The sequence below is a fragment of the Triturus cristatus genome, chromosome 2_2 (assembly GCF_964204655.1).
Source record: "Triturus cristatus chromosome 2_2, aTriCri1.1, whole genome shotgun sequence".
In the NCBI taxonomy this organism is placed as follows: Eukaryota; Metazoa; Chordata; class Amphibia; order Caudata; family Salamandridae; genus Triturus; species Triturus cristatus.
Window position 1 is genome coordinate 655,112,393 of NC_140582.1, and position 10,638 is coordinate 655,123,030.

Below are 10,638 nucleotides of genomic sequence, written 5' to 3' on the forward strand. Positions count from 1 at the left end.
GGAGGCCCCCTTCCTACATGACATGTGGCAGAGGCTGCCTCCCATGGGCCTGCAACCCCTCACCTCCCTCCTGCTGTCCTGGCAGGAGAGGTACTTCCAGGTATGGTGGAGGAGCCAGATGACCACGGACAGAGACATAACTTGTCCCTCTAAGAAGTTGGACACCGATCTCTGAGGGTCGAGCAACTAGTTAGCATGGAGGAGTCTTGTTCATTATCAGAATTCACTAGACAAATTGCTCCACCAACTAAGAAGGGCCATGCACCACCACCCAGAGAATCAAGAAAGAGCTATCAATCTGTTAACCCTTTCCTTGTCGGGACCGGATGCGGTTTGCCGTGTTGAGTCAAATTAAGCGTCAGGCTCCACTCCTGGTGGTGCCCTTCCATCAATACCTTTAATTTTCAGCTTTACAACCATACTCCCGCCGAAACCCAAAGACTTTGTGTTGTGCCCTGTGACACTAGTAGACGCTGGTAGCCAAGTAGAGTTCATTAATACCTTTATTCAGTAGCTGCTTCCAAGTACAACCAGATGGTATACAAGTACATCTGATAGGTAGTCCAGATAAACAGGTGATCGAGATGTAGGTTAGCCTGTAGTCAACCCTTAGTCACAGCAAACCCCACCAGTAGCAGCCTGTCTGCTGCTCAGCCCATCTCCAACTGTGATTCCTCACTCACACAGACACCCAACATTTCGTGCATCACTGCATTCCCAACATTCTACAGTAAACATACACACTGGCTGAGCAGCAGGAAGATTGATAAACTACAAGATATAAGTAAATTATGCAGGGCATAACACATCCCCCTCCTTTTAAAATAAAAAACGAAAATTGCAAAAACATGTAAAGATTAAGAGAAAAACTATACACAAGAATAATTACAAATGCAATAAACAGTTCAAAACCCAGGGATGTGCAATTATGTAAACATCACAAGAGGGTCAGAGCCATTTGAAACAGAAAGAATGGCTAGCTTACAACCACTAAATTGAGTAAAATAACCCATCCTCTTCCAATACAATAAAATGAAAAAACTAAGTTGCGAATGGCAAAGGGCAAGAAACACACCCCGCCAATCTGATCCCTGCTACAAGGGAAAAAATGAGTGGACAAGTTTCCACACGTAAGGAAACATAAGTACGTTGTGAAAATGGGGCTAAAAATCCATCTTTCACCCCTCATATGAGGCACAAACACTTGGGACTGTGACCCATAAAGTCCTACCTCCTGTAAGGGTCTAAGACTTTAACCATGTAAATGGGACCGTAAACTAAGAAAACACACCCTGTATAGGGGAACCGTACCCATGAACCAAAACCAACCCAGTGTAAGGGCTAAATGTAATGTTAATTGGAGGAGACCCAATAAAATACCCCTGTGGAAGGGTTACTAAATCGAACAAATCGAACAACTGTAAATGGGAACCATACCCATGAATCCTCCCCTGTGTAGGGGCCGCAAATCACGATTTATGGGAAAGGGACTCATACCCAAACCCATGCCCATCCCTAATGAAACAGAGAATGTAGTACAGCTACCCACTAAAATAAACTAGAAAAGGACATCCTTTGTGCAAGAAGACCTAAACTGTGGAAGTTGGCACATGTAAACTGTAAACTTAAATCCTTCGAGCATGGATACTAAACAATACAAACACTTTGTACTAACAATGCAAAACCATTACTGTAGGAAAAAGTAAAACCAGTAACTACGCTGGTGAGCAACTTCTCACCCGAGCTGGTTATGCCGGTGAGCGACTTCTCACCCGAGCTGCACAATAATTCCCTGTGCTCACAACATAGCTAGAACACCATTATGCTGTAAATGACGGCTTCTTGTAACACTAAGACCATTAACATTGACAAGCAAAACTGACATTAATCACACTGTAACACAAAATTAATTATGTCCTCTTGTGAGAGCGATCACAGTATGGAAGGAGGAACACTGTCAGCCAGTAAATGCGGAAAAAGATAACATGTTACCACCGTCAACCAGTAAATCCAGAAAAAGGTAGCACATATTACTGCCAAAACTATGTGCGTTCGAAAGTCACTGCTGATATAAATCCACCTTGAAGGGAAAACAGCAACAGAAGACCCCAAGCGCACCGACGTGGACAAAATCAAAGAAAGAAAAGTACCTGCATTGTCTTGTGGACCACAAACAAACCAAGATAACTCGAGCGGATTACGCCGAACTTCCCTTTGCGATGCTGCTGCAGTTTGAATAAACGTTATGGAGAACTGATTGGCGAAGCAAACAGGAACAAGACATAGGATCTTATATGCTGCATCAAAACAATCCCAAGATGCTGGGTGGTCCACGGTGTGTCCATGCACCAAAACATCCGGAGAAGAAAAACATGCGTCACAGAGGTTCGCGCAAAGCTGGGAAAACCCCACGGAGCTGCCCGCGTCACCATGCAGGTAGGTGTGCACGTGCTGATTGTGGCACGCACCTCAGCTTTTAAATTTGAAGAAGCGGTTGAACTGGCGATGTTACAAAGATGGCTCAAAAGATGCCAATAATCATAGACTAAAATGGCTCACCTCAACAGTTCAATCCAATGCTCCTACACCAATTCACCATGCGCGGCCCATGTACTTCAAGCCTCTGTATATGTAGAGTAGATGGCCAGGAATGCGATCTTTTCCAAAACGGCATCCACACACTGCCAGCTTCAATTGAAGCTACAATTACAAAATGTTCACAGCTCTCTAGAGCTTGGCATTTTGAATCACCCGTTTCTGTGTGGGACTCAGTGCTCCAGTGCAGACATGTATATACTAGTAGAAGTCGAGGAGCACATAGAAATATAACGCAGGCACCTCCCAAAAATCATTTTTCATGCACCTCCAAAGTAGCACCCACATCTGGCAATGGACATACTTTGAGCATGAGAGATGCCCATGTAGATCTTGACATGAGCTGCATCTAAGCAATGTGTACACATGTAGAAAGTCATTACCAAGGAGCAAGCTTCCCTTGATGGCGCAGGACTTGTGGCAGACACACAGTACAGAACACTTTCGTTGGGGCTGTCCGATGTACAGGACACTGGTGGGGCTGCGGAGTGTGCTGTACCAGTTTCTTTTGTACCTTTTGTGGCATCTTGAGTTACGACGATTCCTCTTGTGTTGCTTCTTGTGTTGCCTCTTGTATGCTTGATGTAGCGTTGTTTCGTAGTGGTCTTCACTAGTGGCTCCTTCTCACCCTGTGGACTGGTTAAAGATGTCATCTTCTACTTCCTTGACCAATTGTGGAGATAAGTAGGCAGGTGGGAAAGTCTCCGACTCTCGCTCGTCGCCAAAATATGTTATGCCCTGTGACACAAATAGACAATGGTAGCCAAGTAGAGTTCATAAGTACCTTTATTCAGTAGCTGCAATCAAGTACAACCAGATGGTATACAAGTACATCTGATAGGTCGTCCAGGTAAACAGGTGATGGTGATGTTGGTTAGCCTGTTGTCAACCCTTAGTTCCATGTCACAGCAAACCCCACCAGGAGCAGCCTGCCTGCTGCTCAGCCCATCTCTAACTATCATTTCTCACTCACACAGACGCCCAACATTCCGTGCATCACTGAATTACCAACATTCTACAGTAAACATACACACTGGCTGAGCAGCAGGAAGATTGATAAACTACAAGATATAAGTAAACTATGCAGGGCATAACACTTTGGTTTCTCAGAAGCTGCTTGGCGGGTCATGGGAATAACTCGGCTGGATCTCTAGTCGGCATCGTTTATGGTCAGAACTATGACGGTATCTGATCGTCTTCGAACCTCCGACTTTCATTCTTGATTAATATAAACCTTCTTCACAAATGCATTTACTTTGGTTCATTCTGCGTCTGTCTCAGAATTTCACCTCTAGTGGCACAATAGGAATGCCCCCGTCCGTCTTGCTTAATCATGGCCCCAGTTGAGAAAACCAACAAAATTACACCAGAGTACTATTCCATTATTCCTAGCTGAAGTATTCAGGTAACGGTCTGCTTTGAACACTCTAATGTTTTCAAAGTAAACACTTCGGACCCCCTGGACTATCAGTCAAGAGCATTAAGGGGGTTCTGAGAGGCAGGAGGTGGTACAGGCGGTAACTCGCCTCACAGCAGACTGCCAGCTCGAGACAAAGATCTAACTTTGAGCTTTTAAACTGCAGCAACTATAATATACTCTATTGGAGCTCGAATTTCTGCTGGCACCAGACGTGCCTTCCAATGGGATCCTCGTTAAAGGATTTAAAATGCACTCATTCCAATTCAAATCCAGAAATATGGCCACCCAAGCACTCATCAGCAGCAGACTCCACTACGGCAATGCACTCTACAACTGCGTCACTAAGAAACTCCTCTGGAAACTACAGAACGTCCAACACACTGCAGCCAGACTGGTCCTCAACATTCCCTGCTGTAGCCACATCGCCGAACACCTGCGAGAACTCTACTGGCTTCCAGTCAACACAAAAACCCTTTCAAGCTCCTCACACACACCTACAAGGCCCTCCATGACACAGGACCATCATATCTAAGCCACTGCCTCTTATTCAACGTACCCACCAGACACCTCCACTCCGTCCAACTGGCCCTAGTCCTACCTCGCCGCTAACACTTGGAACACCCTGCCTCTCCACCTCAGGCAATATCATCGCTGACCCAATTCAAGGAGGTTCTAAAGAGCTGGCTCCTTGACTGAACCCCAGCGTCCAGATGGATCAGCAGCCCCCCTACCACTCAGTGCCTTGAGACCCTCACGGGTAAGAAGTCACGCTATACAAATCGATTGATTGAATTACAGGGCCTCAAAAGAGCCCTGCATTGTTATTTTTTGTCACTACCCCCGGGTCGGGAGTAGGTAATTTGCATGCCTGCTGCCTTCCTTGTATGTGGTAGATGTTTCTCAAGCTCTCTCTCTGGAATCAAACCCTGATTCCCCATTACCAATGGTCACCATGTTAGGCACAGAAAGTACCATCGAAAGTTGATGGGGCAGACATTCAGATGTATCGTCGCAGTCACAGGGATGTGCGATTAGCCCAAGTTAACTATAGTCACCAAAGCGGCCAGGTGAACCCAGATTGGCCTGATAAATGCACGCATCCCAGGAAGTCAGTGCTCATCGGCATGTATGAGCTCTAGAATTACCACTGGTGTCCAAGTAACAGATGGAATAATCAAAGGAACCATAACTGATTTAATGAGCCATTTGCAGGTTCACTGTACTGGTTGTGTGTATTTACACATGCATGGCTTAATTGCGAGACAAACATATGCTACTGGTAGGATCAACCAGGTAGCTGCACCTGCTGTAAGGGTTGCTGGGAGCCATGTGTCAGCCCCGGACTGACCTTCACACCCCTCTGGAGCCTTCTGGGGAAGCCCACCCACCTGGGAGGTGGGGGGATTGCTGGGGGGACAGGTGTGGTTGCATGGGCACCGGTCAGCCCAGCTGTCTCTGCAGAAGGGAGAGGCGGGCGAAGCATAGCCTGAGCAAGACACAGTGGTGCCATCTTAAGTGGAGGGGACACCCCACAGAATGGTCATTCTGAGATAGTATGGAAATGCGCTAGGCAGAGGAGGGTGACAGCGTGGTGCTCCAGACTGCCAGGGTCTATCTGGGACTTGGCACCACCCGACACCTTCCACTTTAGTTGGGCCACAGGGACAGGGCACAATCTGCTGTGAACAGCAGGCCTTCAAGTCAGACAGTCCCTGGTGGGGTGGAAGCTCTTTGTTTGAAAAAACATCTGAGACAGGCAAGCAGTCATCCATAGGTGGACCTAGCATGCCCAATCAATTGGAGGGTATGGCGCTGGCCAGACCCTCCCCGGGCAGGCTGCCCTGCATGGGGATGTTGGTTTTGCGTTCCTGCCTACTCTCAGGCAAGGCAGACTCAGAGGAAAGTCCCATTGGGCAAAGCTGGGTGTCAGATGAGGACCTGGGCCCCTGGGTGTCTATTTGGCCGGCCCTGGCAGCACCTGGCAGAGAATCTCTGGACCACAACGGGGGCAGGAGTACCCTGTCCCTAGTAATCTGGAGGAAGGGGGGTGTACTGCTCGATTTTCCCGGCCTTCTTGTGTTGTAGAGCGATTAATATGACTTCTGTCTCTTTCCATCCAAGTCTAAGGACTAGAGTAGTGAATAGAGCCTATTTATTGGACACTTTGACACGATCCTGTGCTCCTCCCCATAGATCAGGGCTTACATACATAGCCTAGGGGATAGATTCGTTAGTATTAAGGATAACCTGCCCTATAGTGAGGGTATTTCATGGAGCCGTGCTGAATCCAGGCCTGGTAGGCCTTAAACGGGAGAGACTCCATCTTTCTTTCCGCTCCGGCAGCTTGGAAAGTTTCTAGGTCGAGGGTGATGTTTTAGTTATGAGGTGTTGTTCGCTTGGAGAGAACCGGTTCAGGCCGGCCCTTATCGAAGGATTGTATTTTTCTTCATGCCGAAGACACTACATCAGGCCGGCCGGCTGGGAACGTGTCCTTGGTACGGGGAGGTACAAGAATTTGGTGGGCGGCAGGTTACGGGCTGGAATTTTCCATGAGAAAATGCACCTCTATATTAGTGAAAGTCTGAGGCAGATACTGGCACTTGCTTCTAGTCCATAGGCGGCACCTGGCCGTTAGCAGAAAAGCTACTACCTATTTCAGGGAAGACAGATGATGAACTTGAACCTAAAGAGGAGAGAGTAGCCGATGAGGAAGAGGTTCCAGTGACTCGGAGAGGGAGAAGGGAGTAGATCCGCGAATGCGGAGGTGTGACTTCCAGGCGAAGCCGAGGCACAGACGAGAAGGGAACCTAGATGACCATTGAGCACAGGCTACATACGACTAAGGTGATGTCGACCCCTTTTTATTGAAGTGTATAACTTAACCTTTTACTTTCCTTGCAGGTTGTATATATGATGTATTCTGTGAGTGTGCATGTAGCAATTAAATAAAGTATTTAGCTTGTTGTGAGTCAGCATGTGTTGTGTATCCTTGTATAGGAGGATAGCCTATTCTTCTAGTCAGATTCAACTTGACATGAACAGATGTTAATCCTGATCAGGTAAGTGGTAACTGAAAGAGGGAGAAAAGAGCCCCTCGAACCAAAGAACAGGTTGTGCTCAACTAATAGTCTTTGTGTGATCTGATACATGGTAACCCTGATTCCCCTGTCGTGTATTCTGGTAATAATAGGACGAGCTCGTGCTAAGGCTGCCGTCTGGGTAGGAAGTCCTGGGTCTGTCTGAGACCGCGAGGCTGAGGCTGCCGTCTGGGTAGGAAGTCCTGGGTCTGTCTGAGACCGCGAGGCTGAGGCTGCCGTCTGGGTAGGAAGTCCTGGGTCTGTCTGAGACCGCGAGGCTGAGGCTGCCGTCTGGGTAGGAAGTCCTGGGTCTGTCTGAGACCGCGAGGCTGAGGCTGCCATCTGGGTAGGAAGTCCTGGGTCTGTCTGAGACCGCGAGGCTGAGGCTGCCGTCTGGGTAGAAAGTCCTGGGTCTGTCTGAGACCGCGAGGCTGCCGTCTGGGTAGGAAGTCCTGGGTCTGTCTGAGACCGCGAGGCTGAGACTGCCGTCTGGGTAGGAAGTCCTGGGTCTGTCTGAGACCGTGAGGCTAAGGCTGCCGTCTGGGTAGGAAGTCCTGGGTCTGTCTGAGACCGCGAGGCTGAGGCTGCCGTCTGGGTAGGAAGTCCTGGGTCTGTCTGAGACCGCGAGGCTGAGGCTGCCGTCTGGGTAGGAAGTCCTGGGTCTGTTTGAGATCGCGAGACTGTGAGGTCTTAATATATATATATATATATATATATATTCCAAACGAAAACGCGCACTCTTTAGTAACGCAATACAGGCCACACCATCAGTGCTTCGTATAGTTTTTAATCTCAGCAGACAGAATGCATAACGCGTTTCAACTCTAACGAGTCTTTGTCAAATGCTTACAAACGTCGGGCAGGCTCATTGGTTCTTTTAAACATTCAAAGCCATCAACACTGAGAACGGACTGGTTTCTCTCATATTACGATTCACAGCAGTGACGAGCATTTCTCAGATTTTAGATAAATTAACCTCGGCCATGATGTAAGGTATTATTTACAATTTGATTGGTAAATGATGTCATATACATATAGTATTTTCAAACTGCCATCATTAAATGCCTTAGATATCGTTGTTTAGGGGTCATCTGGACCACAACTACCATGATGCTCCATTCCTGTTGTTCGTACATAGTCAGTCATAATTAGTTCACAATTGGATAAAGCATAATTTTCTACTTTGTGACAGAATCGCATGTTCCCGGACAAGTTCCATATCCTGGCAAAAGTCACATCAGCAGAGTCAGAACCGCTCCAACATAGTTCTTAATGAATTTATACTTGCCTCAGAGATAACGTTCATGGAGGCACTGCGTGCAGATGGATTACATGCTTCAAACACTGGCTGATTAATAGTCCATTTTCAAAAATAGAGGCGGGCCTCCTCACAGTGGCCCTGCCATCGATATTCTATCAACGTCCGATCTCCAGCCAGCGATGTGTTTACATTTCAGGAAGCAGATCTACAAGGAAATCCACCTGCAAACCCTGGCTGAATTGAAATCCACTTCCCAGAATAGAAGCGGGCCTCTCAACGATGGCCCTGCCCTCAATACTCTGTTCGTGTCTCATTCAACAGCCGGCGGGCGCTCCTTTAACACAAACTCCAAATGAAATTCTGACGTGAGGGGCGCCACAGCCTCTCGGATCGGGGCCCTTCAAGGTGCGCCAGACACCTTCAATATTCCAAACGAAAACGCGCACTCTTTAGTAACGCAATACAGGCCACACCATCAGTGCTTCGTATAGTTTTTAATCTCAGCAGACAGAATGCATAACGCGTTTCAACTCTAACGAGTCTTTGTCAAATGCTTACAAACGTCGGGCAGGCTCATTGGTTCTTTTAAACATTCAAAGCCATCAACACTGAGAACGGACTGGTTTCTCTCATATTACGATTCACAGCAGTGACGAGCATTTCTCAGATTTTAGATAAATTAACCTCGGCCATGATGTAAGGTATTATTTACAATTTGATTGGTAAATGATGTCATATACATATAGTATTTTCAAACTGCCATCATTAAATGCCTTAGATATCGTTGTTTAGGGGTCATCTGGACCACAACTACCATGATGCTCCATTCCTGTTGTTCGTACATAGTCAGTCATAATTAGTTCACAATTGGATAAAGCATAATTTTCTACTTTGTGACAGAATCGCATGTTCCCGGACAAGTTCCATATCCTGGCAAAAGTCACATCAGCAGAGTCAGAACCGCTCCAACATAGTTCTTAATGAATTTATACTTGCCTCAGAGATAACGTTCATGGAGGCACTGCGTGCAGATGGATTACATGCTTCAAACACTGGCTGATTAATAGTCCATTTTCAAAAATAGAGGCGGGCCTCCTCACAGTGGCCCTGCCATCGATATTCTATCAACGTCCGATCTCCAGCCAGCGATGTGTTTACATTTCAGGAAGCAGATCTACAAGGAAATCCACCTGCAAACCCTGGCTGAATTGAAATCCACTTCCCAGAATAGAAGCGGGCCTCTCAACGATGGCCCTGCCCTCAATACTCTGTTCGTGTCTCATTCAACAGCCGGCGGGCGCTCCTTTAACACAAACTCCAAATGAAATTCTGACGTGAGGGGCGCCACAGCCTCTCGGATCGGGGCCCTTCAAGGTGCGCCAGACACCTTCAATATTCCAAACGAAAACGCGCACTCTTTAGTAACGCAATACAGGCCACACCATCAGTGCTTCGTATAGTTTTTAATCTCAGCAGACAGAATGCATAACGCGTTTCAACTCTAACGAGTCTTTGTCAAATGCTTACAAACGTCGGGCAGGCTCATTGGTTCTTTTAAACATTCAAAGCCATCAACACTGAGAACGGACTGGTTTCTCTCATATTACGATTCACAGCAGTGACGAGCATTTCTCAGATTTTAGATAAATTAACCTCGGCCATGATGTAAGGTATTATTTACAATTTGATTGGTAAATGATGTCATATACATATAGTATTTTCAAACTGCCATCATTAAATGCCTTAGATATCGTTGTTTAGGGGTCATCTGGACCACAACTACCATGATGCTCCATTCCTGTTGTTCGTACATAGTCAGTCATAATTAGTTCACCATTGGATAAAGCATAATTTTCTACTTTGTGACAGAATCGCATGTTCCCGGACAAGTTCCATATCCTGGCAAAAGTCACATCAGCAGAGTCAGAACCGCTCCAACATAGTTCTTAATGAATTTATACTTGCCTCAGAGATAACGTTCATGGAGGCACTGCGTGCAGATGGATTACATGCTTCAAACACTGGCTGATTAATAGTCCATTTTCAAAAATAGAGGCGGGCCTCCTCACAGTGGCCCTGCCATCGATATTCTATCAACGTCCGATCTCCAGCCAGCGATGTGTTTACATTTCAGGAAGCAGATCTACAAGGAAATCCACCTGCAAACCCTGGCTGAATTGAAATCCACTTCCCAGAATAGAAGCGGGCCTCTCAACGATGGCCCTGCCCTCAATACTCTGTTCGTGTCTCATTCAACAGCCGGCGGGCGCTCCTTTAACACAAAC

At 46.8% G+C, this 10,638-nt stretch overlaps 1 pseudogene; it reads right to left on the reverse strand.

The window, feature by feature from the left end:
* Positions 1-3,646: 3,646 nt before the first annotated feature.
* On the reverse strand, positions 3,647-5,311 carry LOC146862621 (18S ribosomal RNA; annotated as a pseudogene).
* Between the last annotated feature and the right edge of the window lie 5,327 nt (positions 5,312-10,638).